The sequence below is a fragment of the Canis lupus genome, chromosome 17 (assembly GCF_011100685.1).
Source record: "Canis lupus familiaris isolate Mischka breed German Shepherd chromosome 17, alternate assembly UU_Cfam_GSD_1.0, whole genome shotgun sequence".
Lineage (NCBI taxonomy): Eukaryota > Metazoa > Chordata > Mammalia > Carnivora > Canidae > Canis > Canis lupus.
In genome coordinates, this window is record NC_049238.1 from 18184283 (window position 1) to 18209080 (window position 24798).

The following is a 24798-nucleotide window of genomic DNA, read 5'->3' on the forward strand; positions in this document are numbered from 1 at the left end:
CCATATGGTCCTATGAAAAATACACAGGGCTTCCTGGCTGGAGTCCAGTTCTATCTTTTGTTATCAATGCTGAGAATCTGGCTCAGAACAGAGGAGTGGCTGCCCCCTCACTCCCCGGAAAAATCTAAAAAGGATAGTTAGGGCAGGAAGCTCCACGTCCTTGCCCCATGCGTGGATCTGGGCAGAGCTGGTGAACATTCGTCCTGCTTCTGTGGCGTGGACTATTCAGAAGGCCCTCTACCTGACCTGGTCCTGTGTAGGGACTCTGGCGGCTGAAGAAATTCTGTGACCATTTCTAAGTTTGTGGGCAGTTCTGAAGCGGCTGGTCATTGGTAAATGAGTGACTCCCCTTGTCATCAGAGGTATTGTTCCTGGATTTCAAATGTGATCTGTCAGGAACCAGGGCAAGAGGGAGTAGAGAGAGGAGGAGGGGCTGTAGTTTGTGGGGCAGTCGGGGCCAAAGGTTTGGTGGTCATGCGGAGGGCAAAAACAATCATTGGTTGGCCAACCCCAGTCATCAATCCTAGTTGGGATACCCATGGCACATCAGATGTAAGTACTTAACACACATCTTTGCCTGCACCATGACGGGACTGGGAGCCCAGACTCCAGATTTGAGCTGGCCGGTTCAAATCCTGACTCTTCTACTTTCTCGCTGTGTGACCGTTAGCCAGTTACTTACCCTCTCAGAACCTAGTTTCCTCCTCTATAAGAGGGGACAATAATACCATCTATTAATTGGGTTGTGGGGGAGAGTAAACAAATTAATAATACAAAGCACTTCCAGCAGTATGTGGTGTCGAGAAGACTCTCTGTAAGTGTGATCTGCTTTTATTATTATTACGTGGCCTTCATTGTGTGGTCTTTGCTTCTCTGTCTCCCTCCCTGTGCAAAGTGGGTCCTTGAGACATAAGATCCTGCCTCAGGTTTCACATTACAGGCACCTCACACTTGCCTGCTATGTGCTTAGGAAGTAAGTGTTGAATTATCAAATTGTATTGTGGGTAGAAGGTGTAGTCATGGAAATCACTTGCTTTACTTAAAAAAAAATAGCTGTGCACTTCTAAAAATCATATTCCACTTTTCCATGGTCATATATTCTCATTTCAGTAGAGGTTCCGTGACTGCTTCTGGTTCTTCATGTGGCATCTCAGTGACAGTAGTCAAGAGCCTACAAATACATTAAATATGTATTTGAAAGGCATGCAGCTCCTCACTGATTAAAAGGATCCCAAAGTAAGGCACTTTGCAAAGCAATTACTGTGCTTCCTTGAAATGAAAAATCATCTCCTGTATTTGATGATCTCAAATCCAGAGCCCGTGCCTTGAACAGCCCTGGGCTCCAAGCCATATTCTCTCTGTCAATGGCTGTAGTGATAGTTGTCTTCTTCTGCGGCTTTTATTTTGTTTTGCTTTTTAAACCATTTGTGGAGGTCCAGGCACTGCGCCAAGAGCTTTACATGTTTCGTCTCAGTTCTTACAATAGCCCCATCTAGAAAGCCTACAATTATCCCCATTTTGCACATGAGGAAACTGAGTTTCAGAAAGCCCGGGGAGTTTGCTCAGCGCACCAGTTCATGAGTGATAGAAGAGGGATTTGAACTCAGCCCTTTCTTATAGGTCTAAGCCCGTGCTTCTCGCTCTTGTCTTTCTCCTGGATACCTGCCTCCTCTGGGGGTCTCGAATATAATGTGCCCAGAATCAAACTCCCAATTCCTCAGTCTCCACTCTGCTCCTCCCCTGCACACCCAGCTCCAGGCCAAGTCCACTACCTGCCCAGCTGCACAGCCTCCTGGAACCCCTTCTCCTTCCCTATCTCCACCACTGCCACCAGGTTCACCTATTTCCCTCCATTTCCACTTCCACTGCCATAGTACAGGAAGGACACCATCAGATCTCACCTAGGGGACAGAGATAGCCTCCACACTCATCTCCCCACTCCAGTATGCCCCCCTCCTTCCCATCCATTCCCCTCATCACAAAATCTGATCTTTCATGCAGCTGCCTTAAAAAAAAAAAAAAAAGTGCAGGGATACCTGAGTGGCTCAGTTGGCTAAGCATCTCTTTTTTTTTAAGATTTTATTTATTTATTCATGAGAGACACGCAGAGAGAGAGGCAGAGACACAGGCAGAGAGAGAAGCAGGCTCCCCGGGGGGGAGCCTGATGCAGGACTCGATCCCAGGACCCTGGGATCATGACCTCAGCCAACGGCAGATGCTCAACCACTGAGCCACCCAGGTGTGCCAAGCATCTGACTCTTGATCTCAACGCAGGTCTTAATCTCAGGATGATGAGTCCAGGCCCTGCAATGGACTCCACACTGGGCATGGAGCCTACTTAAAAAAACAAATAGTAAAAGTGCAAATACCCGAAATTTAGCCTGAAGATAAAGTGGCTTCAGACCCTTAAGCTCCCCTGCTAACCCCTTCTCTCTGCCCTCTGTACCTCTGCACCTCTCGTGCCCCACATTTCAGCCAGACATCAGCTGCAAGCCCACCTCTGATGCAGGTGAGTCCGGCTGGAGCATGGGAGTGAGCCCACAGTACCACACAAGGCAGAGCGTGAACTGGAAAGAGCACAGGCGTTAAAAGCAGGGCTTGTATCATTGGTAAGATGCTTAATCATTCTGTGGTCTCATTTTCCTCATCTGTAAAATGGGAACAATAATACTACTTTACAGGACTCGTGTATGAATTAAGAAAATTCCAGATCAAAAACCTAGCCCGTCACTGAGCAAACAAGAAGTGCTCAGAAAATCCTGGGGATGTGGGCAACAGTATATGCAACACAAGTTTTGTTACATAGATAAATTCCTGGAGGCTGATTTTTTTTAAAGAAACAGATGCTTGTCTGAAAAAATACAAAGTATGAGCGTTTTTACAATGACATCTCACTGGTTTCTACTGTGTTCCTCTAAGGATGTCAGGCACCTACTGTCTGTGGCACAGCCTGGAGAAAGGCCTGGCCTTCCAGGGAACCTGGCTGCACCTCTCCTTCTAGTCCTCAGGACCCCACCCAGCATTTTGCGCATCCCTCGGGTCCTGTCTCATTTATTCATTCAGCAAATGTGTACACTTTGTTTACCAAGAAGGTTCTGCTGGCCCAGGTGGTTTGGCAGGGACTTCTGTGAGTGCTGCTTCCCTACGGGAGAATAACCCTCCTGGACAGCCCATTTGTGATGAAGGACGATGGGCCTCACATTGCTGCCACACACACCTCGCTCAGTGCTGTGGTGGTATGTTTAAGGACCACTGTATACAGGGATGCCTGGGTGGCTCAGTGGTTGAGCATCTGCCTTCAGCTTACAGCGTGATCTCAGGGTCCTGGGATCTAATCCTGCCTCGGGCTCCCTGCAGAGAGCCTGCTTCTTCCTCTGTCTATGAATCTGCCTCTCTCTCTGTGTGTCTCTCATGAATAAATAAATAAAATCTTTAAAAAAAAAAAAACACTGTAGACACTAGGTATTATACTATATGTTGGCAAATTGAATTTAAAAAAAAAAAAAACACTGTATATATATATAAACGCTGGAGTGCACCCTACAAGCTCAGCCCTGGAAACCTCTCCCAAGACACAAGCATTCATGAAGTGGATTGGATTCTGATGTCCCTCAGGGTAGCATGCGGCCCTGGCCTTACTTCTCCCCGATGCCACGCCTGCATTGGGCAGCACCACTGCCCCCAGGCCCCCCGGTCTCGTGCCTCCCCGCCTGTAGCAGTCTGCTCATCAGGGAAGGCCACGAAACGAGGAAGAAAAATCTTTTTAGACTGGAAAAATAGGGCTGCTGCTGTTTTATGGTGGTGTGGTTTATGGTTTTCAAACATTTTAATTAGTTTCATTTTTAATATAAATGCACCCTGATGTTTTGTGCAGGAAGGGCACAGTTCTTAAAATCTCAGAAATAAAGTAGGAAAGTGACAGATTGGCTATTAAAGCGTCATACTCCGATGTGTTATTATTATTATTGTTATTTAACATTGCTAAGCCCCAACGCTGAGCCAGGAGGGATGGTGCGGGGTGGAGTGCAGAAAGGTCTTAGGGGTGCCTACCATTCAGGGTGGTCGTGTCAGGGGCCCCTGGGGGACTGGCAGCTGCCTTTTCAGTTGCCGGAGGTCTCTCTGCCCCGCAGAGACTTCTCAGGGGGCCAGTCAGCCATCTGGTTAGTGGACTGAGGACACAGTTGGGAGGCCCAGGCTCTGTGTCCCAACCCCGTCCTGTGCTCACCTGTGAACTCGCTAAGAATTCCTGGCACTCCCCGGGTAGAGATCTGAGCTGCTTTAACATAGGCATCCTCCAAAGAAACTCATCTCTTCTTTAAAACATCTGAGTCCATGAGAAAGCAGGGTTAGACAGACAGGATTTTATTTCAGGGGCACTCCTTGTAGGGGGTCAAATATTGCCCCCCTCTCAAAATATAGGTCCACCCGGCGCCTCTAGAGATGACCTCGTTTGGAAGTATGGTCTTCACAGACGTCACTAAGGTAAGATTCTCAAGATGAGGTCGCCCTGGATCAGAGCGGGCCCTCAGTCCAACGACGAGGATCCTTTGAAGAAGAAGCAGAGGGAAGGTTGACACGCAGAGATCAGAGTGACGCAGCCACAAACTGGGAACGCCCGCGGCCACCAGGAGCCGGCGGAGATGAGAAAGGACTCTTCCCTAGAGCCTTCAGAGAGAGCGCGGCCTGCCGGCACCTTGATTTGGGACTCCTGGCCTCCAGAACTGAGAGAGAATAAATTCCTGTCATTTAAGCCCCCCTCTGTGTGGTGATTTGTTGTGATGTCCCAGGGAACCGCGATGCTCCACCAAAGTGTCTCATCCTGGTACCTCCTTAAAGGAGGCCCACTGAGGGGGGCTGGGTTTTCACAAAGGATGCTCTTGACGCTCTGAGTTGAATCCAGGAGCAGGAGGGCCTGCTGACCTATCCGCTGAGTTGAAATGAAATCCCATCTCACCTTTTTCCTCCATGTCAAAAGCTGCTTCCGAAGGCTTTCTAATGACCACATGCCTGCCTCCTGTGACATAGGGACTCTGGTTGGGAAAACTTTCAAAGGGCGAGTAAGGTGAGAAGCCAGGTGCTCCCAGATCCCTCCCCCATCCTATAGCAGCGGCCCCTAGTGTGGGAGGGCACCTGGTACCGCATTTCCACGTGCTGGTGTCTGCAGACACAGATGGACTTAGGAGTTTGGGGCAAGACTTTCACTGTGGCTGGAGTGAGAAAATGGGAATGGACAGATTCTGCTGGTTATTCCTCTGGCAGAAGGCTCTTGATCAAATGCAGAGAGCTATCAAGGAAATTCTTTAAATCCAACGACCACACAAGACAAATAAAAGCTCCAAGCCCGAACCACCCTCTCCTCTCACTGACTTTCACTCAGAGGGAAATTCTCTCGGCTGCCATGTCTGTTCCTCTTTGACTCACTGTATATGAAAGGAGAAAAACCTGCTGGAGCTGTGGTCTTGGCAACACCTCATCCTCAAAGATGCCACATTGACCGTGTGATTGGCAACGGGTCATTTTACAGAGTTCCAGCACAAGCACTGGGCAAGAAGAGGACTTCTACAAATACACACACACACACACACACACACACACACACACCCCAAGACAAAACTACCCGAGTGTAAGCCAAGGCTTAGGGCCTATTTCGGGAGACGAGCGATCCCCAGGGAAGCTCAGGTCAGCCGACTGGACCTACCCTGTGTCTTTTCCCCAGTTGCTCCCTGGAGTCTGGGTATGAAGTTAGATCGCATCCTAATTGTGTACCCAGCTGTCACTGGTGGCCCAAAGCCCATCCTGGGGCAGGCGTCAGTGCTGCTCAGAGGATATTTATTCTTTAACCACTTAGAAGTTGGGAACACAGTTGTGTACTGTGCTCCTGGAGAAAGCACACTCCTCCCAGATTTGCCCTTTGGGGATTAAAACAGCAGAAACTGGGAGCAGAGAATCTACATTTGGGGAGTATTGGTTCTGCCCAATGGTGTTTAGGCTGGTACCTAAATCACTTGGAAGTGATTTAACAACTTGGGTTTAATTTCTTTGGAGAAACAAATCAACTATTTGGGCTAATCATACCCTTCCAAGCCTTTGGCCACACTGTAGGCCCAAGTGGGCCGTGCTAGAACAGCTCCTTGGGCACAGAGACTTGGGAGGTGACCAGCAGCAGAGAAAGTCAAGGGCAACTATACCAAACAAGGAGATAAAATGGAAGACTCAGACCATGGTACCTACTAGACCCCACAGCAGGAACTGCCGCAAGAGAGGTGCACAGAGAGACCCCGAGGGGACCCCCCAGAAGGCCAAACAATGAATGGATTGGTTCGATTGGCCTGGCCGGCAAGAGACTGCTCCAAGAAACAGCACCGTTAAAGGCCGGGGGGCTTCTCCCAAGCACTCGGCAACAAGGCAGCTGCAATCGGTATAAGAAAGGAGATAGATTACAGGAGGTGGAATCCGTTACTGAAAGATTCTTGGAGTCTAGCAGTGATAGCTGCAGCTCACTGCTAACCGGGAGATTTATGTGACAAGATTATCGATGGTATTAAGCACATTTAGAAGAGAGGATTATACCTACTTCTGGGTCAGTTCCGTGCCACCAGGCCCCAGACTGGCCAGCGTGTTAACAGATGGGCTGCCGGCTGCACGGAGGTGAAGCTAAATATTTGCACAGTCACGGGAAGGGTGGGGGTGGGGGGGACACAGACATTGAGTTTAATGCTTGGTGAGTAAGTTCAGATCCAAGGGAAGGATCCGGCTCAGGGTCACTGCCAAATCTGGGAAGGCTCCATCTCTACCACCTCCCTTCTCTCCCCCCACCCCGCCCTGCCACCTGCCCCCAGGGCCACCCCCTCCCAGATAAGCATTCTTCTCAAGAGGAGGGGAGCCACATGTACCTGGAAGCAAGAGGGTGGAGCCGGGAGGCATTGAGGGGTGACAGGAAGGAGACTGTGCCCAGGCCACGGCCACCTTCCCAGAAATGAACTTCTGGGAAAAGCAGACTCTTCTCAAGAGGAGTAGCACTGTCATCGCTCTGCCACAGGAGAGCTTAAAACTAGACCAGGCAAAGCTCCAGAAGACATACTGCTGGGAGCGATACTTAGTGGCCTTTCAGAGGGTGGCTGTGATGTGGCCTGGTGGGGCCCTGTCATCTCCAATGCTTAAGCTCAGCCAAGAGCGGGGACTGAGTGGCAAGCCTCTGGGCAGGTTTCACTATCTGGAGATGCCCCCGACCCCCGACTCAGGCCTAGTTGGGCGACCCTTGAAGCTGTGAGCCGAACTAAAATTGAATGTGACCCCAGAAAACGTTACTTCTTAAAAATAGTGGTAGGAAACATAGAATTCACCATTTTCAAGTGCACAGTTCAGTGGCATCTCATACACTCACGAGGTCTGGCAACCATCATCGCTCTGCGGTTCCAAAACATCCTCATCATCCCCAAAGGAAACCCAGACCCATTCCGCAGTCACTCCCCATACCCTGCTCCCTGAAAGCATTACTTTTTTACAGGAAGAGTAATAGAGGGCTCTTATGGAATGTCTTCTTTGCCAACAAGGAGGGAGGGAGAAGGGTCATCCTGCCCCTCCTCTGGAGGCCACGCGCCCCACCGCCTGGGCACACGCCACACTGCATTTGACTTGTCTGAACTCTGTCTCTTTCCCCCACCGGCTCCGCCAGCATCTTACTCCCTCTGTGACCTCAGCTTCTAGCAAAGCAGCTGGCACGTAAAAAGCTTCAGCCACATTTGTTGGACAGACAGACATAAAAACCAGTAATTCAGTAGCCAATATGCTACTTCTCATTGTTTGGGGACATAACTCTTTGTCCTCGACTTGTCAGACTTTTGAACTCTGCACAGAAAGAAGCCTAACCCAGAGTAGGAAGAAAAGACCCTTCGTGTCGCTCCTTTTAATTAGGCGTCCTGTTAAATTGCAGCAATTTTGTACTGTGATCCCCTCAGCGTGTCTAGAAGCTCTGAAGAAGCTCTTAACCAAGAAAGCCAGGAGTTCATTTTATTCTCTTCCTCATTTTCTTCCGAAGGCCAATTTACTTTTTTTAGACATTTGCTTTTTCTTTTTCTTTTTTCTTTTTTTTTTTTTTTTTTTTTTTGCCTGTTCCATTCGTTGGGATTTGTGTATATAACAATGCTCCTTTCACAAAGGGGGTTAGTGTGGTGGAGTGGAATCCCTGGGACCCCCCACTAATGACTTTTGATGGAGTAGGACGTGGAGAATCAATTATTTTGCCTCATGGTCTGAAGGCATTCACTGTTCTCTCGCCTGCTTACATGGAAATATAAGCCACCAGGAGAGCTGAGCTCTCCCTGCGCCCCCCCCCCCCCCCCCCGCCCCCCCCCCCGCAGGCTGGGCCCCGAGTCCCCACTCTCCTCCCAGGCGGGACCAGGAAAGATCAAAGGGACAGATGACAGTGCTTGGCGCCCATTTGTCACTCTATTGGAGGAAACCAGTTGCAGTGTTAACAGTCAGGCCTGGTCCCGTGTTTCATGAATATTTTAGAATGTTTGCTGGCTGAATTCTAACTGTGCTGTGTCCTCCTCGCTCTACGTGTCACCCATACTCCGGAGCTTAATGGAGACTTTGGGGGAAGGAAGCACCTCTTCTCCATTAGTCTCTTTTATTACCTTAAAACATGCCGGCTAAGCTGTTCCGTGTTGAGGGTCTAAAGTCCCTGTGGTCCTTCTCATCCCTGCTGCGCACCGAACCTCGACACGGGGACAGGAAAACCGGCTTAGTTTCTATGGACTGAAAATTTAGGGCCTTGAGGAGAAACAAGCTTGTGTGCTGGCCCCGTCGTGACCCTCCTCTCGGGGGTCTGCAGCCTGTCCTGTGGCGGTTGGCTTCTGAAAAGCCCTCTCGCGTGCCCTCCGCCCACCCCAACCCACCCTGTCGTCCAGACCCCGTCTGCACCCCACCCCCCTGGTCAGTCTTCACAGAAACCTCTGACAATTCCGACATCCTGATCCCCACCATGCAGTTTGGGCTTGACCTGTCCCCTCCATACATTTCCCAATGACCCCGTGGCAAGGGCTCCTCTTGGCCTCCCCACCCCGAGGCTGGCACGAAGCTGGGCAGCAGTGGGCCTTAGGAGGCAGGCCCAGGCCTCTCCTTTTCCTGGTGGGAGAGCACCCTCGCTTACTTGGGAGCAGGCCAGACAAGGAGGCAGCATCATGGGGCCTCAGCACCCCTCGCCACCTTGGACTCGCCCCCTCCCACCGGCTCCACAGGGTGCTCCCAACAAGGGCCTTCCCAGGACTCCCTCGGGCGCCCAGGCCTTAGAGACACGTGGCCTGGCCACAAGTGACTGTTTTCCCACGTATGTGGTTTTTCTCTAGGCTGTGATAGTAGTACCTCTGGGCTTCTCACTCCCCGTGATATTTGTGACCAGTCCTGCTTGAGCTCCCTGGGGACAGAGGCTGTCGTCACAGAGCTGTTTTTAGGAGAGATGGAGCAATTGACACAATCCTTTGCTGAATGGTCACATGGAACAAAAATGAGACCGTGTGTGCCGAATGTCTCCAGAACCCTTGCAGTGGAGAAATGCTCTGAATCCCACGTCCCTGCCTGGCTGCTTTTGACTGGCTCCACCTTTCTATGCCTCTGTCTCACGCCAGGTGGCACACCGTTTGTGAGGCCAGCCACACACACAGGGCAGGCTCTGGAGCAGCCAGGGAGGGAACAGCCCAGGGCCTGGAGACTTGGGGACCTGGAGATGGTCAGCCAGAGATTTCACTGAGGGCCACACAGTGCCTGGCCTGGGCCCAGCCCTCTACAGGACTCCGCACTGGGCACAGCAGGGGTGAGGCCGGGGTGGCCCCTGCCCGCGGTGGAGCCCAGTGGAGAGTCAGGACAGGCCAGCTGGCCAGCAAGCCACACAACACTCAGAACATGAGAGAGTCTGCAAGGGAGCACGTGGCAGCTGATCTGGGGGCCATGGTGCCCCTCACCCTCAGATATCTTGGCACACCTGAGTAAGGTGTAGTGGGGGGTGTAGTAGGTGTAGTGGGGGGAGGGCGGTGTTGTGTTCACATCTTTTGAGAATGTGGAATTTGGATTTTTCCTGGACCCAGCATCCTGATAAAACACACGGAACACACAGAGCTCCAGAGACTCTGAGGTCTGTTAAGCCCCGAGCTGGGAAAGAGCCCCCTGGCTGGAATGGCAGGGGGTCCCCTGGCAGCCAGGCCTGGGCCTGCAGATCTGTGGTATGGAGAAACAAGCCCTAGAGGTCGGGGGGCCTGAGGTCAGCTCTGTACTCCTCTTTTTCCCACTCTGAGAGAACCATCCAGCAAACGGGTCACTCGCCAGATGCTGATGGGCAGTGGCGCTGTGGGTGGGGGGCCATGCGGGGGTCCAAGTGGGGGGGGGCAGGGGACCTGAGTCTCCGGGGCTATGCCCTGCGGGCCCGCGGCCAAGGCAGTGCTTCTCGGAGTATGACCGGAGGGCTCCCTGCTCAGAATCCCCCTGGGTCCTGTCTAACGGCCGGGTTCCCACGTGCCACGTCTCCCCCAGCCAAAGTTTATGGATTCCAAATCTCTGGGGGCTGCAGCCTGGATTTGCATTCTTACCAAGCTCCCCCCAGACATTGTAGGGGTTGTTTCAGGCTGTCCTAGCAGGACGATGGACACTGGTACAAGGCCCAGGCAGGTGTCCCTGCAGCCCCTGGGAGAAGCCACCTCACCCAGAACCCTGCCGCCTGAGAGACCCAGGTCCCCACGCTCGCGCTGTGTGTGCTGTGGGGCGTGTGAGTTGGCTTCCTCTTTGTGTCATGCACAGACTGGGCCCGGAGATGGAGGATTTCAGACCCCTGTTGCCTGGCCTCACCCTGTCTGCCGGTGACACATTGCCCCATAACCTTCATTTATGTGTCTGTCTCCTGCAACACGTAATGCTCCTCCAAGCTCAGGATCTTAGTCATTCTTCTCTCCCTCGTACCCGGTGGGCTTTGACACATGGAAGGTGCTCGATAAATGTCTGTTCATTTAATGCAATCTGCTGAATTGAGGCAGAAAAGGACCCCGTGCCTGAGGGCCCCTCTCCATGGACCCGAGAGCAGGAGTGGAGAGAGGCCAGGCCTGCCATCTGAAGACCCTGCACCTCCCCGCCTGGTGAAGGAAATATTGATTCTGCTGTTTGTTTTGCAAGGAAGCTGTCCCCACTGGGAGAGCCAGATCTAGTACAAGTGAAATGGAAACTGGGGAGGAGGCAGGGTTCTTGCCGCTGGTCTATTAATAGGGCGGCCTGGGCGTGTCTGGGCAGAGGGAGAGGCCCCGGGGGGCTACTCTGGAACCCCCGCTCATCTTCCCTGCCCGCCTCGGCTCTGCACTTCTCTGCGCTGCTGCAGATGGAGGTGGGAGACGGCGGCAGGTGTCAATCCAGGTCACCTTTTAAGCAGGAGCCAAGTTGAGCAGCCGTGGCCCAAGATACCAGAGAAGAACTCCTAAAACCTGCTCCTGGACACAGCACAAGGGTCAGCAGACAGACAGCACATTTGGGACCTGCAGGGAAACAAGGTTTTCCTTTCTGCTTCAGAGGAAAATTTGAGTTGCGCGAAACAGAGCCAACCCAGCAGCCATCTGGATGCTACACAGTCTAGAAGCTAAATCCAGTACCCCTGTTTACCAGAACAGTTCTCAGAGGAGCCTTCCCAAATATTGGGGTGTGATAGCTTTTAAAAAGGGTACTAATGCCTACAGTGCCAGGCAGATGAGACTACCATGTACAGCTGCACAGGCTGCGCACTGAGAAACTGCAAACTTCCATTCGGTGTTCCACTGTATTGTAATAACTTGCAAGGGCACACAGCTGGCATCTTGGGAGAGCCCAGCTGGCTGTTCTGAAGGAGGCTGTTTAAATATCAAGAAATGGAGCAGCTAGCTGGAAGGCCCAGTGTTCAAACCCCTCACTTGACAGACAAAAACAGAGGCCTAGAGAGGGAAGAAATATATCACACAGCATCTGTGGCAGAGCTAAGTGTATGGCTGAGCCTCCTAGTCCCCGGGCTTCTCCTGCCTTTTGTTACCTTTACTGTTAGCTTCCTCTTGTATCTTACCTTCCCTGGTACCAGTGAGAGATGCAGCCTCGAAGAAAGATCACATTCTGGAGTCTTCTGCTTCTTCCCAAGCAGTTTTCTAAATTGTGATTTTTTTCGAAGGCCCTAGACTGGGCTGCCCCTTCCTCTCGCTCTGTTTGTTCAGGCTTTGGCACATATGTTTCATCCATTTCATGCTTCCCCTCCAGCTCTCCCCAGATTGTTTCCTTTAGGTTTTGGGTTTTATTTTTTGCAACTGCCCCACCCCCCTTCAAAGTATGTGGGTTAATATTCAAAACCTTGAAACTCAGGGAGTCTTCGGAATAATAAATTGCATCCAACTCCAGGCGTCCTGCCCAGGCTCTGCATTCCTCTCCAGACCTGTGTGAGGCCCAGGGTGGCCAAGCGCTTGCTGAGATCACCACCGGCAGGGAGGCTGCGTTTCAGTTTCCAGACTGCAGGGGCCGTGTCTGAAGTCACAGCTGCCCAGAACCCACAGTCCCCAGTAGCCCTTCTGGGACCTGACACTTTCAATGCGCACACCCGGGGCTGGGTGATGAGAGCTCCACTCTGAGTTAGCAGCCAATCAGGGCATCCTTTATTCAGTGGAGGTGGGGGGTGGGGGCCAACCAGAGGATGTTCATGCGTTCATTCATTCACTAAATAAATCTTTATTTAGCTCCTACTGTGTGCCTAATCAAAACAAACATCCCTGCCTTTATGGAGCTTACATGTTAAGGGACAGAGACAGATAATAAAATAGTCAATGTCAAGTGGTGTCCTGTGTCCCAAAGAAATTAAGCAGAGAAGGAAGTGTGAGAGTGCCAGGGTAGAAAGCAGGGTATGCCTGTTTAGGCCACGTTTGTGCAGACACCTGGAGAAGGTGGGGAGCCCCCTGGGTATCTGGGCAGGAGCATTCCAGACAGAGGGATGAAATAGTGCAGAGGCCCTGAGGGAGGAGCGTGCCTGGCCTTGCAAGGAGCTGGGAGAGGGCGGTGCCCCTGGGGCTTCCAAGCTGGACCCCTCTGTCTGCCGCACTGAGGAGTGGGCTGAAAGGGGCAAGAGGATGGCACTGGCCCTCCTCAGGGTTTGTCTGCGTTCCACACCCTTCCAACTTGCCCAGCACCACCTGAGGAGCAGCCTGGCTTCCTCTTGCCAATTCAGCTTTGCCTCCACTCCTTCTATCGCCCCTTCTGACCAAGGAACATTCAGTACCTCACTCAAAACCTGGCCCTGTCATCTTCTCCCCTCCCAGCCTCTCAAGGTGGAATGACCTTTGTGTCCCCGTCCCTTGCCCCCCACACTGAGTCTGGCATATGTAGGTCCTTGGGGAGTGCTGAGTGGGAAATGCAGACTCTTGACTGCCCCCAGACTCCTTCCTCTGACTCTGCTTTAGCCTCTGAGCTGTCCTTGGACCTGCTGGGCTGGGAGCACGGAAGGCTTTCTGTAAACATTTGGTGAACGAGTGGGCATTTTTTGAGCACCGATTTGAGTCAGCCTGTGCCCACTCACTGCCATGGAAGGAGAAGCGTCAGGGAAGCTCCCTGGGGAGTCCCATCGTCATCAGGGGAAAGTGGGCCCAGCTGACGGCTGTGGGTTCACAAAAGGGGACACAACTAGGGGCTTAGGAGGTTTGAGGGGCCCAGGGCATTAGGCTACACGTGGCAGCTCCTAGCTGGTGGCAGAGGGTGGGGGGGGGGTGGTCTCTTTAGTTCCAGGGGAATTGATTCCCGGGTTGAGCCCTAAGCAGCCCATGCAGAGCTCCAGGTTACTTTGATCCAAAGACCCAGGAGTCAGCCTCCCGGAGCTGTTGCTGGCATCCTAGAGCAGCCATCCAGGACCTGGGGGACAGGGAAGGGGCCACCCCAGAGAGAAGCCTGGGTTCCACATGATGGCAGTCCCGTGGAATCTTGGGGAGCAGAGAGATCCTACCAGACCAGCTACTGTCCAGGTTTGTCCTGAGGTCAAGCCCCTGCTTTGAGGTCACATAGGCTTTTTAACAGAAATAATCAGTCCCCTTTCCAGAATGGACATGCCAAGGCTCATTTGCCCCAAAAAGAGGGGAGAACAGTGACCTCGAGGACAGTCACTAGGAGAAGGCTTTGTAAATCTGATGGGAGCAAAGGGACTTGTCTTCTGGCCCCAAACGAGCCGTGGGAGCCTCCCTGACCTCCTGCAGGTGCGCTGGTGCCCTGCAGTCAGACACTTACTGCCTGACCTGGAAGCCTTTGTTAGGGGACTTACAGCACTTGGTTTTATAGATTTTTCAGGCTCTTCCTCCCAGCCAGCCCACTGGTCCTCCCAGGGGCTTTGTCTTTGCGCCCATGGCAGGGTCACACAGGAACAAGCAAGCAGGAGTCGAGGGGGATCTTGACCGCCAGGCTGACCTGGAGCAGGCCACGATTTCCTGTGTGGGGCGCTCCCCGGCTCCCAGGAGTAGTTGGGCGGATTGTCTCTCCAGCGGGAGAAAGAACATCCCAGGTCATCAGGGAACCTTGTCCAGTGGCTTGTTGACAGTTCAGCAAGTTCTTAGGTCTGCGATTCAGAAGAGGAGAAAATCAGTCATTTGTCCTGGTGCTTTGTTTACAAAACCTGGATGGTTTGGAGCCGTGCAAACACTGGGCTTGAGTTGGATTTTTCCCATCTTTTCCGCCGGCACAAGCAGGGGGTTGAATCTGAGTAGTGAACACGGGGGTCTGCGTTCAGTAATCCCACAGGCCTTTTACTCCCCCTGAGGCCCTGTCTCCCCAGGATGCTGGTGATCCTAGGTGTCCTGGAAGAGCAGAGAGCGTGCGTGGGTCCCTCCTTCCCGTGGGGTGGCCCCCTCCTACCTTTCCTTTGGGGCAGTGGTGAGGGGGAGAAGGGATGGGAGGACGTCAGGCACCAGCCTGAGAGCAGGATCCTGATCCTTTCCCTGCCACCCACATACTGCGGGGTCCCGTGCCTCAGTTTCCCTGCCGGTCCAGGTGGAAAGCACAACCCTGCCCCCACACACCCCACAAGGTAGCTGTGAACGTGAAAAGGGAGGCGGGGTGTGGCAGGCCTTGCAGGAGGGGGCCAAATGAAGAGCGTGCCCCTACGGTCATGGTACAGCAGGCTCCGATCTTCCCGCCTGGCCCCACGCCTGGGGTTTCCTGGGCCGCCCTATCGCAGGAGCCTGGGCAGCCGCAGGCCCCGTGGAACATTCCATGATTTCATGGTAAAGCCGGGCGCTGGGCTGCCAGGCTGTCGGGGGCGGCGTGCACCATCTGGAACTGATCTGTGTTTTCCCGAAGTCAGAGGCCAATCGCAGACTTCCTGCCCGGCTTCTCCGGGCCCCACAGTGGGGCCCACCTGAACCCAAGACCAGGGACACTTCATTCCCCTGATGATTTGTGGCCCAGGCCCTTGGGAACTCCCCTCCCCGGGCTCAACAGCACCAGAGCCATTCTTTGTTGGCTTCTCTTCGGCGTCTCTCTCTCTCTGTAAACATGTTAAAAATTGCCTTCCGGCTCGAGTTCCCCACCTCTCCTGCAATTTTCTGGCCTCCCCTGATTTCAGCCTCCAGGATTGAAATTCTTTCTCCTGGTCTCCATGAGGAATTGGTGAAACAGAAAAAGCAGGAAATTAATGTCCCAGCCTCAAGGCTCCACACAGCATTAGATGGAATTAAAGTAGAATAATGAGTCAATACACACACAACTCTGTTGTTCTTTGATTTTCCTTTCAAAATTCATGTAGTGAACGCTTCCTCTGTCCCACACCGTCTTAGGCTGGGAGACTCGATAGCGTCCTGAATGAATTTACATACCAAATGGGTTTTAATTTTATATTTTCGCTTAAGGTCAGGACATTTATTTATTATCATTATTTATTACTGAAGCACGAGTGGTTTTAATTATTTTAGTGTTCCTCCCACAAAGCAGGATCACTGCTAGCTACAGAACATTTTCCGTTTCCGCTCACATAAATAATATAGTTTTTAATTTCATGAAGATTTAGTATTCATCTGCTTTGTAAATTAAAGTCATCGTTTACCACAACAGAGACAGAGTGTTCAGAACATCCTGGTGGACTTTCTCGGCGTGCCCCTCGGTGATCACTTTTCCCCCACTTTGGTCTTCTTACGCAGGTGCCCAGAAGGACGGCCCCGCGAGGGAGGGGGGCACTGGGTGTGGAAAGTGGGGGATGTGAGTAGGGGAGGAGAAGCCCTGCTGTCATAAGGCATCCCTCTGTTCCCCCCACCCAACCCTTCCCAATCCAGATGTTTTTGTCTCTGCTATGCACATAAGAAAGCGGAGGTCCCTGCTCGCTGACTGGCCCAAGGCCACTTCCATCCAGGCAACAGGTTCAGATCCAAATACGTCGGACTCCGAAGCACGGCCCCTGCTCCTCCCTCCCACTTTCTCTGGGCCGCAGCCTGGGAAGGTGGGCACAGGCGTCTGTCTATACCCGGGGCTGGGTGGAGTCCGGCCGCGAGGCTACGGCAACCCGAGCAAGAACAGAAACCCAGAGCAGGGCTGGGTGGAGGCGACGGCCACTGCCCAGACCAGGAGCAGGACTGTGTGCATCCGAGGAGAGAGAGGGGAGAAGCCTCCTGACTGTCAGGGACAGAAGTCTTCGGTCGTCCCGAAGGGACAGCGGCCTGCGCACAGCCAGGAGGCTCAGTCCAGCTACCCTAGAGCCACCAAGTCTTATGGAACCGCCCTGCCCGGGGCCTCCCCTCCCGCCCACGTCTTCTTTCCACCTAGATCCTCACCCCTTTCAGGGAGGCTGCCAGGGCGGTCTGTTCGAGCTCCCATAAATCCTGATTCCGGGTCTGTAAGTCACTCTCCCCTGCCTCCCCATGGCCATCTCAGCTCAGCCATCTCTGGCCGGCATCATCCTCGGAAGCATTCCCAGAAGGCAGCTGGTGGTCAGCGGGAACCGTTTGCACACTTTCCATTGTCTGTCATGAGGACACCATTCCATGGCACCACTTTTGCTGCCAGCGTAGCCTCTGGAATGAACGGGCTGTTTGGGGTTGCCATGGAGAAGCTGGGCCCTTTGGTGGTTTGAGCACACAGGGCAGGGCAGGGCAGGGCAGCAGCCTCGCACCCTGGGGCCCTCGCCGGGCCGCAGTGCCCTCTGCTGGGACCCAGCCAGCCAGTTCATCCCTACATCCCCATCCCCACCCCTTCGGGCTAGTAGCAGGTTAAAAACATGTTCATTTAAAGGATGAAGCCAGCTTCATTCCACAGGGGTGTTCTGGAGTTCTCATACAGACTCCAGCAGAAGATCAGCCCCTGCGAGAGAGACTCCGTCTCCAAGCAGAGGCCTTGGTGTCCTGGTGGCTCTGTCCCGGGGGAGAGGAAAGAGCCCATTTCATAACCAGATAAAGCCACTCGGACGTTCACCATGATTAAACAGAAGCCATGCCACACTGTCCTTGCGCACAACATGGCTTAAATTTGAGCAAAAAATAGAGCTCACACTGAGTCATCCTTCTCCATGACGGAAGAGGAGATTGTATTAGCAGGAATACAGCGTGTTAGGGGAAGTCCCCCGCCAGAGCAGGAATGTACCTCTTTAGTGCGTTTTTAATTCGTCTCCTGTGAGCATCTCTCTCTAAATAAGGGAGCCAGAAAGACTTCAATGCTGGGGCAAAGCCATCTCTTACCTAGAATGGCAAAATCCTTGTCTCCATCTCAGACACAGGCTCCCCCAGGAGGACATAAATAAATAGAAGATTCCTGGTGCATACTTTGCCCATTTTTCAGATTTTTCTTCCTTCTTATTCATGGCACTAACTAACTGGTACTTTCTGGATTGGTACCAGCCCCCCCAGATAGGTGCCCAGGGGAGGCAGGAAGTCCCAGGGCTGCATTTAGACTCAAAGAGAGAGCTAATGGCAAAGTCTCTTGCCCCTGGAAAGAGAAATAAAATAGCTTTCAGAGTCGTATCTCTTGCTGTTTTATACAGGGGAGCCTGCTTTTGTTAGGTGGGCTCCCACTGAAATCCAGACCCACACATTAAAAAGGCATTTTTAGGGGAGGCTTCCTTGTAAAAAGTGCAATTAGGCATGTGTTTACCATTTCCTCTGTTTTATAGAAAAGAAGATGGAAGCCTGGAGATTCAGGAAACCCGCCTGAGGTCACATAGCTGGGAAGACATAGCACATCTTACTCCAAAATCTGCACGCCCCTCTGTGTGTTCAGAGACCCTCTTTTCTGAGGATCCATGCAGGTCCCGGCCTCTGATGGACATATTATTTCCTCTGCTCGGCCAGCACCTGCCTCCAGTGGCCCTTGGTCTGGCTGCAGAGGCAGAACTAGGCAAGGAGAAGGTCAGGACTGAGGTCAGGCAGCTGGTAATTAGCCTTCTGGCTACGCAGACAGGGCGGCCACTGGAAGCAGACATGGTGGTCATCTGGAGCCTAATGGCTTTGGGTGGAGACTGGAAAGGGCAGGGAGTGGCTCAGAAGTCACCAGTGTGGCAGAAGCAGGTGGGATCAGCAGAGAACAAGGAGAATAAGGCTGCAGAAGAGGAAAGGAGAAGGAGCAGAGGCTCAAAGACCTGGATGATAGTTTGGGCTTGACCTCACAGCCGGGGGGGGGGGCGGGGAGAGTGCACACTAGGGACAAACAGTCCTAGACTCGGGATCCAAAGCCCTGGACCTCCTCCAGGCTCTGCTGCAAAGCCGCCGTGTGTCCCTTCATCTGCCCCTAACACAAGCATCTGTAAGGTCCCTTCTGGCTCTGACATACCACCTATCCAGGACGGTGCCCTTGCAGATCCTTCTAGAGAAAAGAGACGAAGGCTTCCACTACCTCTGGGCCCAGTGCCAGGAGCAGGGTTCCCTTATGCTACAGGGAACTCTCACTTCTGCAGGACTTGGAGGCATCAGGAAATCAGCTGGGTGGCTCTGCAGGGCACACGGGACAAGGCATCCTGTCTTGGGGACAGGGATAACCAGACTGAGCACACTCAGGGTTGACAATAAGAACAAGGCTGATGATGGTTGGCACTTATGGATCTTACTGTCTGCCGGACATGGGTAAATGCCTTGCAGACGTTTTGCATCAAACCCAGGTATGAGTATCCCCATTTTAAGATGAAAAACTAAGGTTTAGGGAAGTTCATTTGCCAAAATCATTTGCAAAGTAAGTGACCGTCCAAAGTTTGGACCCCAGGTTCACCTGACTCCAAGGAAGAGTGCAAGAGTTTAACATTCTTGTGTTTGCCTCAGGCAAAAATGCAAATTCAAATTCAGGTGGTTTTCACTGAAGGGCTTGCACGCACATGTGCACACTCATACATAGGCTATGCATGGGACACACAGCCCTGTCCTGTTTGCACCCACATTCCCTGATGCACAGCTCCCCCTGCAGCCACAGATGGCTGCGTGGGACCTATCACTACACAGTCCCAGAAAGAACTGCCTGCCTCTCTCCAAGGACAGATCACATACTCACGGAGCATAGCAGGGTCTGCAACAGAGAAGACTCCCAGAGCGCCCGCGTGCGGCCCCGGGGTGGCCCAGGGGAAGGCTCCAGCAGAGGTCTGGGCTGTGGTGCACTTGGCTTATGATTGGGAGTCTTCATCATGCCGGGTCCCTGGGCTGTGCCCCCTCCAATACCGGCACAGGGAGCTGATCGCTCAAAACGGCCAAAATTGAAATTAGGCCTGAGAGCACAGAGCTTCAGTGCCTGTGCTTGCCAGATCACAGAGCAGCCATCTTCAGATCTAGAAGGCTGGGAAATGGGGGGAGGCATGGGAAAGCCAGACCCTGCACGGAGCCCCTTGGGAGCTGGCCACAGCTCAGGCCAGCTTGCCTGGGGAGGGGTCACAGAAACCCCCAGATTCCTAGCCTAGCATTCCTTCCTATTTAAGGAGCGTTTAGGACTTAAGCAGCTGCACTGGGGCAGGCAGGGGCAAGAGAAGGAGGGAATGTTACCCTTCTCAGAGAACAGAGGAGAAAAAAATGCATCCCGCAGAATCATCTGAAGCTGGTGCAAGGATACTAGCAGAGCTTTGAGCCCTGGGTTCGAGGCCCAGGTGTCCCCTGGACCTTCAGCATGTCCCCATTTCTTCCTCTGGGGAAAATACAGTAACCCTGAAAACCTCACAGGCAGCTGTAGAAAATGTCGAGGAGTTCTCCAAATGCAGAAGCCAGGGCTTTTCCCACCAGTAATAATAAGAGAAGTTGTGGGAAGAAATGTCCGTTTCTTCAGCCAGGGCTTTAACCGTCGGCATCTTCTGCAGTGTTGACAAATCTTTAAGTACTTGTAAATGTGTATTATGTGATATATACATCTAATCTAGAAAATATAAATTTTTGTATGCAAATATAAGCATTTTCATATGTGTGCACACACGTGTAAATCTATACAAACACATACTCATATGTATTTTGGAAATGTGAGAAGAGGTTTAAATGCGAATACTGGTACCATTCTTACCCATAATTTTTTTTTTTCCTCTAGCACTTTCTGCTGCAGGCAGGAAATGTGTAGAATACTTTTTATAATTGGAAAACTAAGGGAAGGGGCACCTGGTTGGCTCAGTCTGTTAAGTGTCGAAAACGATTTCAGCTCAGGTCATGATCTCAGGGTCCTGAGATCGAGCCCCATGTCGGGCTCTGTGCTGCACATGAAGCCTGCTTGAGATTCTCTCTCTCCCTCTCCCTCTGCCCCTCCCCCCTGCTCATGCGCTCTCTGTCCCATAAATAGATAAATAAATAGGGAAAATGAGCTCAGCCTCTTTGCAAGTTGCCACTGGGAGCCATGTCCCTTCTCCGTGCTTCCTTCCACACGTTGGTTACATAGAGCTCCTGTGGGTCCAGCGCAGCTTTTGCCATCCCGTCACCTTCCCGAGGGTGTCCCCCGGAGGTCCTGGCCCTCCCTCATGTTCCCTGCTGTGGCACATGTCTGCCACTTGAGAGGATATGCCACATGAACCACAAGGTTTCTTCATATTTTCAGTAGGGGGCCAGGATAGGAGCAAAGAGGGAATTTGTCCCCGCATATTAGCTGGAACGCAGCCTGAGCTGGAGGTCGGTGACACCGAAATAATTGGAGGTAAGAGCTGTGAGGCCATTAAGATAAATTTTTGACATAAAAATGTAGGCTGGTTCATAAAAGGTTGCAGTGACAATAGGTTATAGTGACAGCTTTTCAACAACTGTATAAGCCTCCAGATGGAAGGGAATTCAGCATAATGAATTATGGGCAATCTGGACAACACAGTATCCTTTTATGGGCGTAGATCTAAGGGAAGAAAAAAGTTACTCAGACTGGCCCATATTAAATAGCATGTTGTTAGAACATGGATCGGAGAAAGCGTGAGAGTTGGAGGTGCTGAAGACATAGCCCTGAGACAGAAAGGCCTTGGTCTCCCCACCCAGGCACCAGGCCCTCACGGCTCTGTCTGTGGTCTAATCAGCACCCTTGCCCACGGGACCCCAAGTGGAACATGCACTGCACGTTCATCTGGCAGGGCTCCCCCGGCCTTCCTTTGAAGGGAATCGTGTTCCTCTACCAGCTATTTTTGCTCCATTTTGCCCTTTTGGTGAAAGTGCCCCCATTGTACTCCTGGATGAGACATGTGGAACCTTCTTCAATGGGAGGTTCTCTGGGTGAGAGAATCTGCCGGAAAGAGGGGAGCGCAGGGAAGGATGGGGCTCCATTGGGCTGGAAGACTGAGAAAGGCCTGGACGTCCCCTCTCTGCCAGAGTCTGCCCTTGGCTTCTGATCACCATCTTGTCTGAGCCACAGAGCGGAAGGGGCCACCCTCACCCCTGTGCCCCTTCACTTAGGGAAGGATAGTAGCAGCCACAGTGACCTCCGTCCTTTACTGAACACCTGCGTGTATCTGACACTGTGTGGAACACCCGGCTCCATCTCATTTACACCTCGAAACAACCCCCACGACACAAGTATTGTTATTCCCATTTTGCAAACAAGAACGCTGAAGCCTTGGGGAGCTCATCTGCAGCTAGCTAATGTTCAAACTGTTTGGAGTTTAAATTTGGATGTGTCTGCCCCCCGCCCCCCCACTCCTCCCGCCAAGTCTGGGCTCCCGACCACTGCACGGTACTGCTCCAACTTATAGACACCCACGCACTTGAAAACTGAACAAAAAGCTTCAAAAGGGAAAAAGAGCTTGTAAATGCCTTCCAGGGCTATCAGGGGCTCAGCAAGTGGGGACGCGGGCTCTGCTCGGCTGAAAAAAAAATCACACACCTTTTAATGGGCTTTGGTTGGGTGGAAAGTCCTTGATAGTAAAATGTCTGAGTTCAGTGATTTCACTCTGGATGCATGAATTTATATTAATAATTTGCTCATGGCAGTTAAATGAGAGGAAGTAATTTATGTGGCTGTAAGGGAGCAAACGTCCACAGTGGAACAGGTATGTATGTGATGCCCGCACTTCCCGTGGTTTGCCACAGGGACGCATGGGCAGGTGTGGGGTCTTATTAAACCCAACCTGTGCTTGTAAATGCTGCCCTCCGGGGTCTCTGCCCTCAGATAAGGGCAGACCCTGGAGGGACCACCTCGGTCCCCAGGGAACACGAGGCCAAGCCAGGGTCTGCGAGAGCTGAGCTCAGCCACCCACCTGTGATCTCCTTGCAGATGCTACAGATTCCTCTAGGTGAGCCCACTGGAATGGGGGCGAATGCACGTTAGCTCTGAGCTGCCCAGTGAAGAACATGAGCCCACCCCCACCCCGTCTTAGGCATTTCTGGCTGCTCTAAGAAATGTCACAGTGACTTGTAAACAGCAGAAATTTATTTCTGACTGTTCGCCGGGCTGAAATTCTAAGATCAGGGTGCCAGGCTGAGAGGGTCCTAATGACAGCCGTCTTCCTGTTGTATCTCACATGGCAGAAAGAGCTCTAGAGAGCTCCCTGGGGTGTCCTTGATCAGGGCACTAATCCCATTCCTACTGATGATCTAATCACCTCACAAAGGCCCCCACCTCCTAATACGATCATATCTAAGGGTCAGGATTTCAACATATGACTTTGGGGGAATACAAACATTCGATGCCTAACAACCTAACAAATGGTGCGTCTCTGGTTGGTAGGTTCTCCAGCTAGCATACCGCGTGATCTTGCCTGATGGCGTTTCTGAGTCATTTCCAGAGATTTCCACCCCTTATCCTAGCATGCCATTTGTTTATGCCCCAGCCTCTCACAGGCCACGCCAGATGCACACCTGAGCCTCCTCAGTGTCGGGTACAGGTGAGGCCCAGTTTGCAGCCGCTACTCCCATGTCATGCATGAATAATGCTTTAGGGTCCTTTGGTCCAAAGGAGGCCAAATGGCCAGGTTGAGGCAGGGTGGAGGGAGAGTCCAGTGGCCATGGCAGTGACAGTCCTGGAGAAACCCTCTCGTCAAGGCTAGGGGTAAGAGCAAAGATCCCCGAGTGCGCCCCTGGTCTTCTGCACCTTTGCCAGGATGCCCACTGCCCAGAGGCTCACGAGGCCTGCCAGGCCATACCTAGTTTCTGCAGAATTTGGAGGCAATGGGAGCTCAGAGCCCCTTCACCCTAACAGACAAGGGGACAGCCGTGCCGGACAGTTAGACGTGACATTGTCCCTGTGCCTCCCGGAGCATCTCCTGAGTCATCCATGCCCCCCCCCCACCCCCCCCGCTGCAGGGCCAGTCCAAGGCGGACGTGTTGTGTTACCCTTTCTCCTTGGGCTTTTCTTAGTAACAGCACTGTCTGTGGCCACTGCACAGGGGCCTCCTGGAGACATTCTGTCCTGGTCAGCCCCAAGGCTGAGCCTGAGTCAGCGTATCCACCTCATCTGGGAAGCCTCCTCCTCACCTTGCCCGGCCCTGGGTGAGGTCAGTGGGATACCTTTGGGAAGCCACAAAGGGGTTCAGGAAAGCCACGGGCAGTGGCAAATACAGGTAACAGCCACTCCCCCGCACACCCCCACCCCCGCCACTCCCCCGCACACCCCCACCCCCGCCACCCCCCTACCCCAGTCTACGGAGAGCTCTAGGCAGCTGCCCTCAGTGCAAATGCTCTTTCACACTCTAGGCCCTCTACTCCAGGATCTGATTCCTGGGTGGGTGGGAGGGAATGACATGGAGGTGTGCAAGGCTGGATCTCAGTGCTCCCAGGCCTGGCCCCTGGGGGCCATATCCCATTGGCTCAGAAACATCAGAAAGTGGGAGACGATCTGCCATCCCGGGCCTCCTCAGACTTGCCGGTGATTCTGCGGCCTGTGCACCCCTCTGATTTCTCAGGAAACAACATCATGGCTCTTGCCAATCAGCAAGTAAGACACTAAATATGGAGTGAGCAGAGTTCTGTGCTGGACTGGGTGTGAGGTCACAGGGCTAGATGGTTCCTCTTCTCCGGGTAGGTCAAGGTCAGGGCAGGGGCCCCCACTCCAGGACAAGCAAGGGCTTAGGAAAGCAGGTCAGTGGTCGGAGGTAAAGGTGGGCAGGATTCTCAGAACCTGAAACAGTGGCGAATTTCCAGCTGGTGGGAATTCTGGTAGCTGCTACTCCAGTCTTGCATGCCTGGGAGTGATTTGGGCCAGAAGAGTCACCCAGCAGGATTGACCAGACCCCCATCTCCAAGCAGCAGTCAAGGAGTTTCCTGAGTTGGGCTTTGAGGCTGGACAGAGGGGGTCCGGACAGGGGTCTGTGCCCCAGAGAAGTCAGCCAGGCCCTGGGCTGTTGGATTCTTGGGAGACCTCTGGGTGGTCCTGAGCTCTGTGTCTCAGGACAAAAATCAGAGATTTCAGAGCTGGCACAGCCTCATGGTCTCCCAT

The 24798-nt window shown here is 52.7% G+C and overlaps 1 protein-coding gene and 1 long non-coding RNA gene across 3 annotated transcripts in view; one reads left to right on the forward strand and one right to left on the reverse strand.

Annotated features, from left to right (window-relative positions):
• The window catches only part of KLHL29 (kelch like family member 29), a 306165-nt gene that overhangs the window by 178150 nt on the left and 103217 nt on the right, over positions 1 to 24798 (forward strand). The gene's annotated exons all lie outside the window — the stretch shown is intronic.
• Positions 10979 to 19742, reverse strand: LOC119869766. The gene is made up of 3 exons (XR_005372210.1): positions 19480 to 19742; positions 12068 to 14581; positions 10979 to 11513 (listed from the first exon to the last, which is right to left on the reverse strand). It is a non-coding gene; the product is annotated as an uncharacterized LOC119869766 (long non-coding RNA).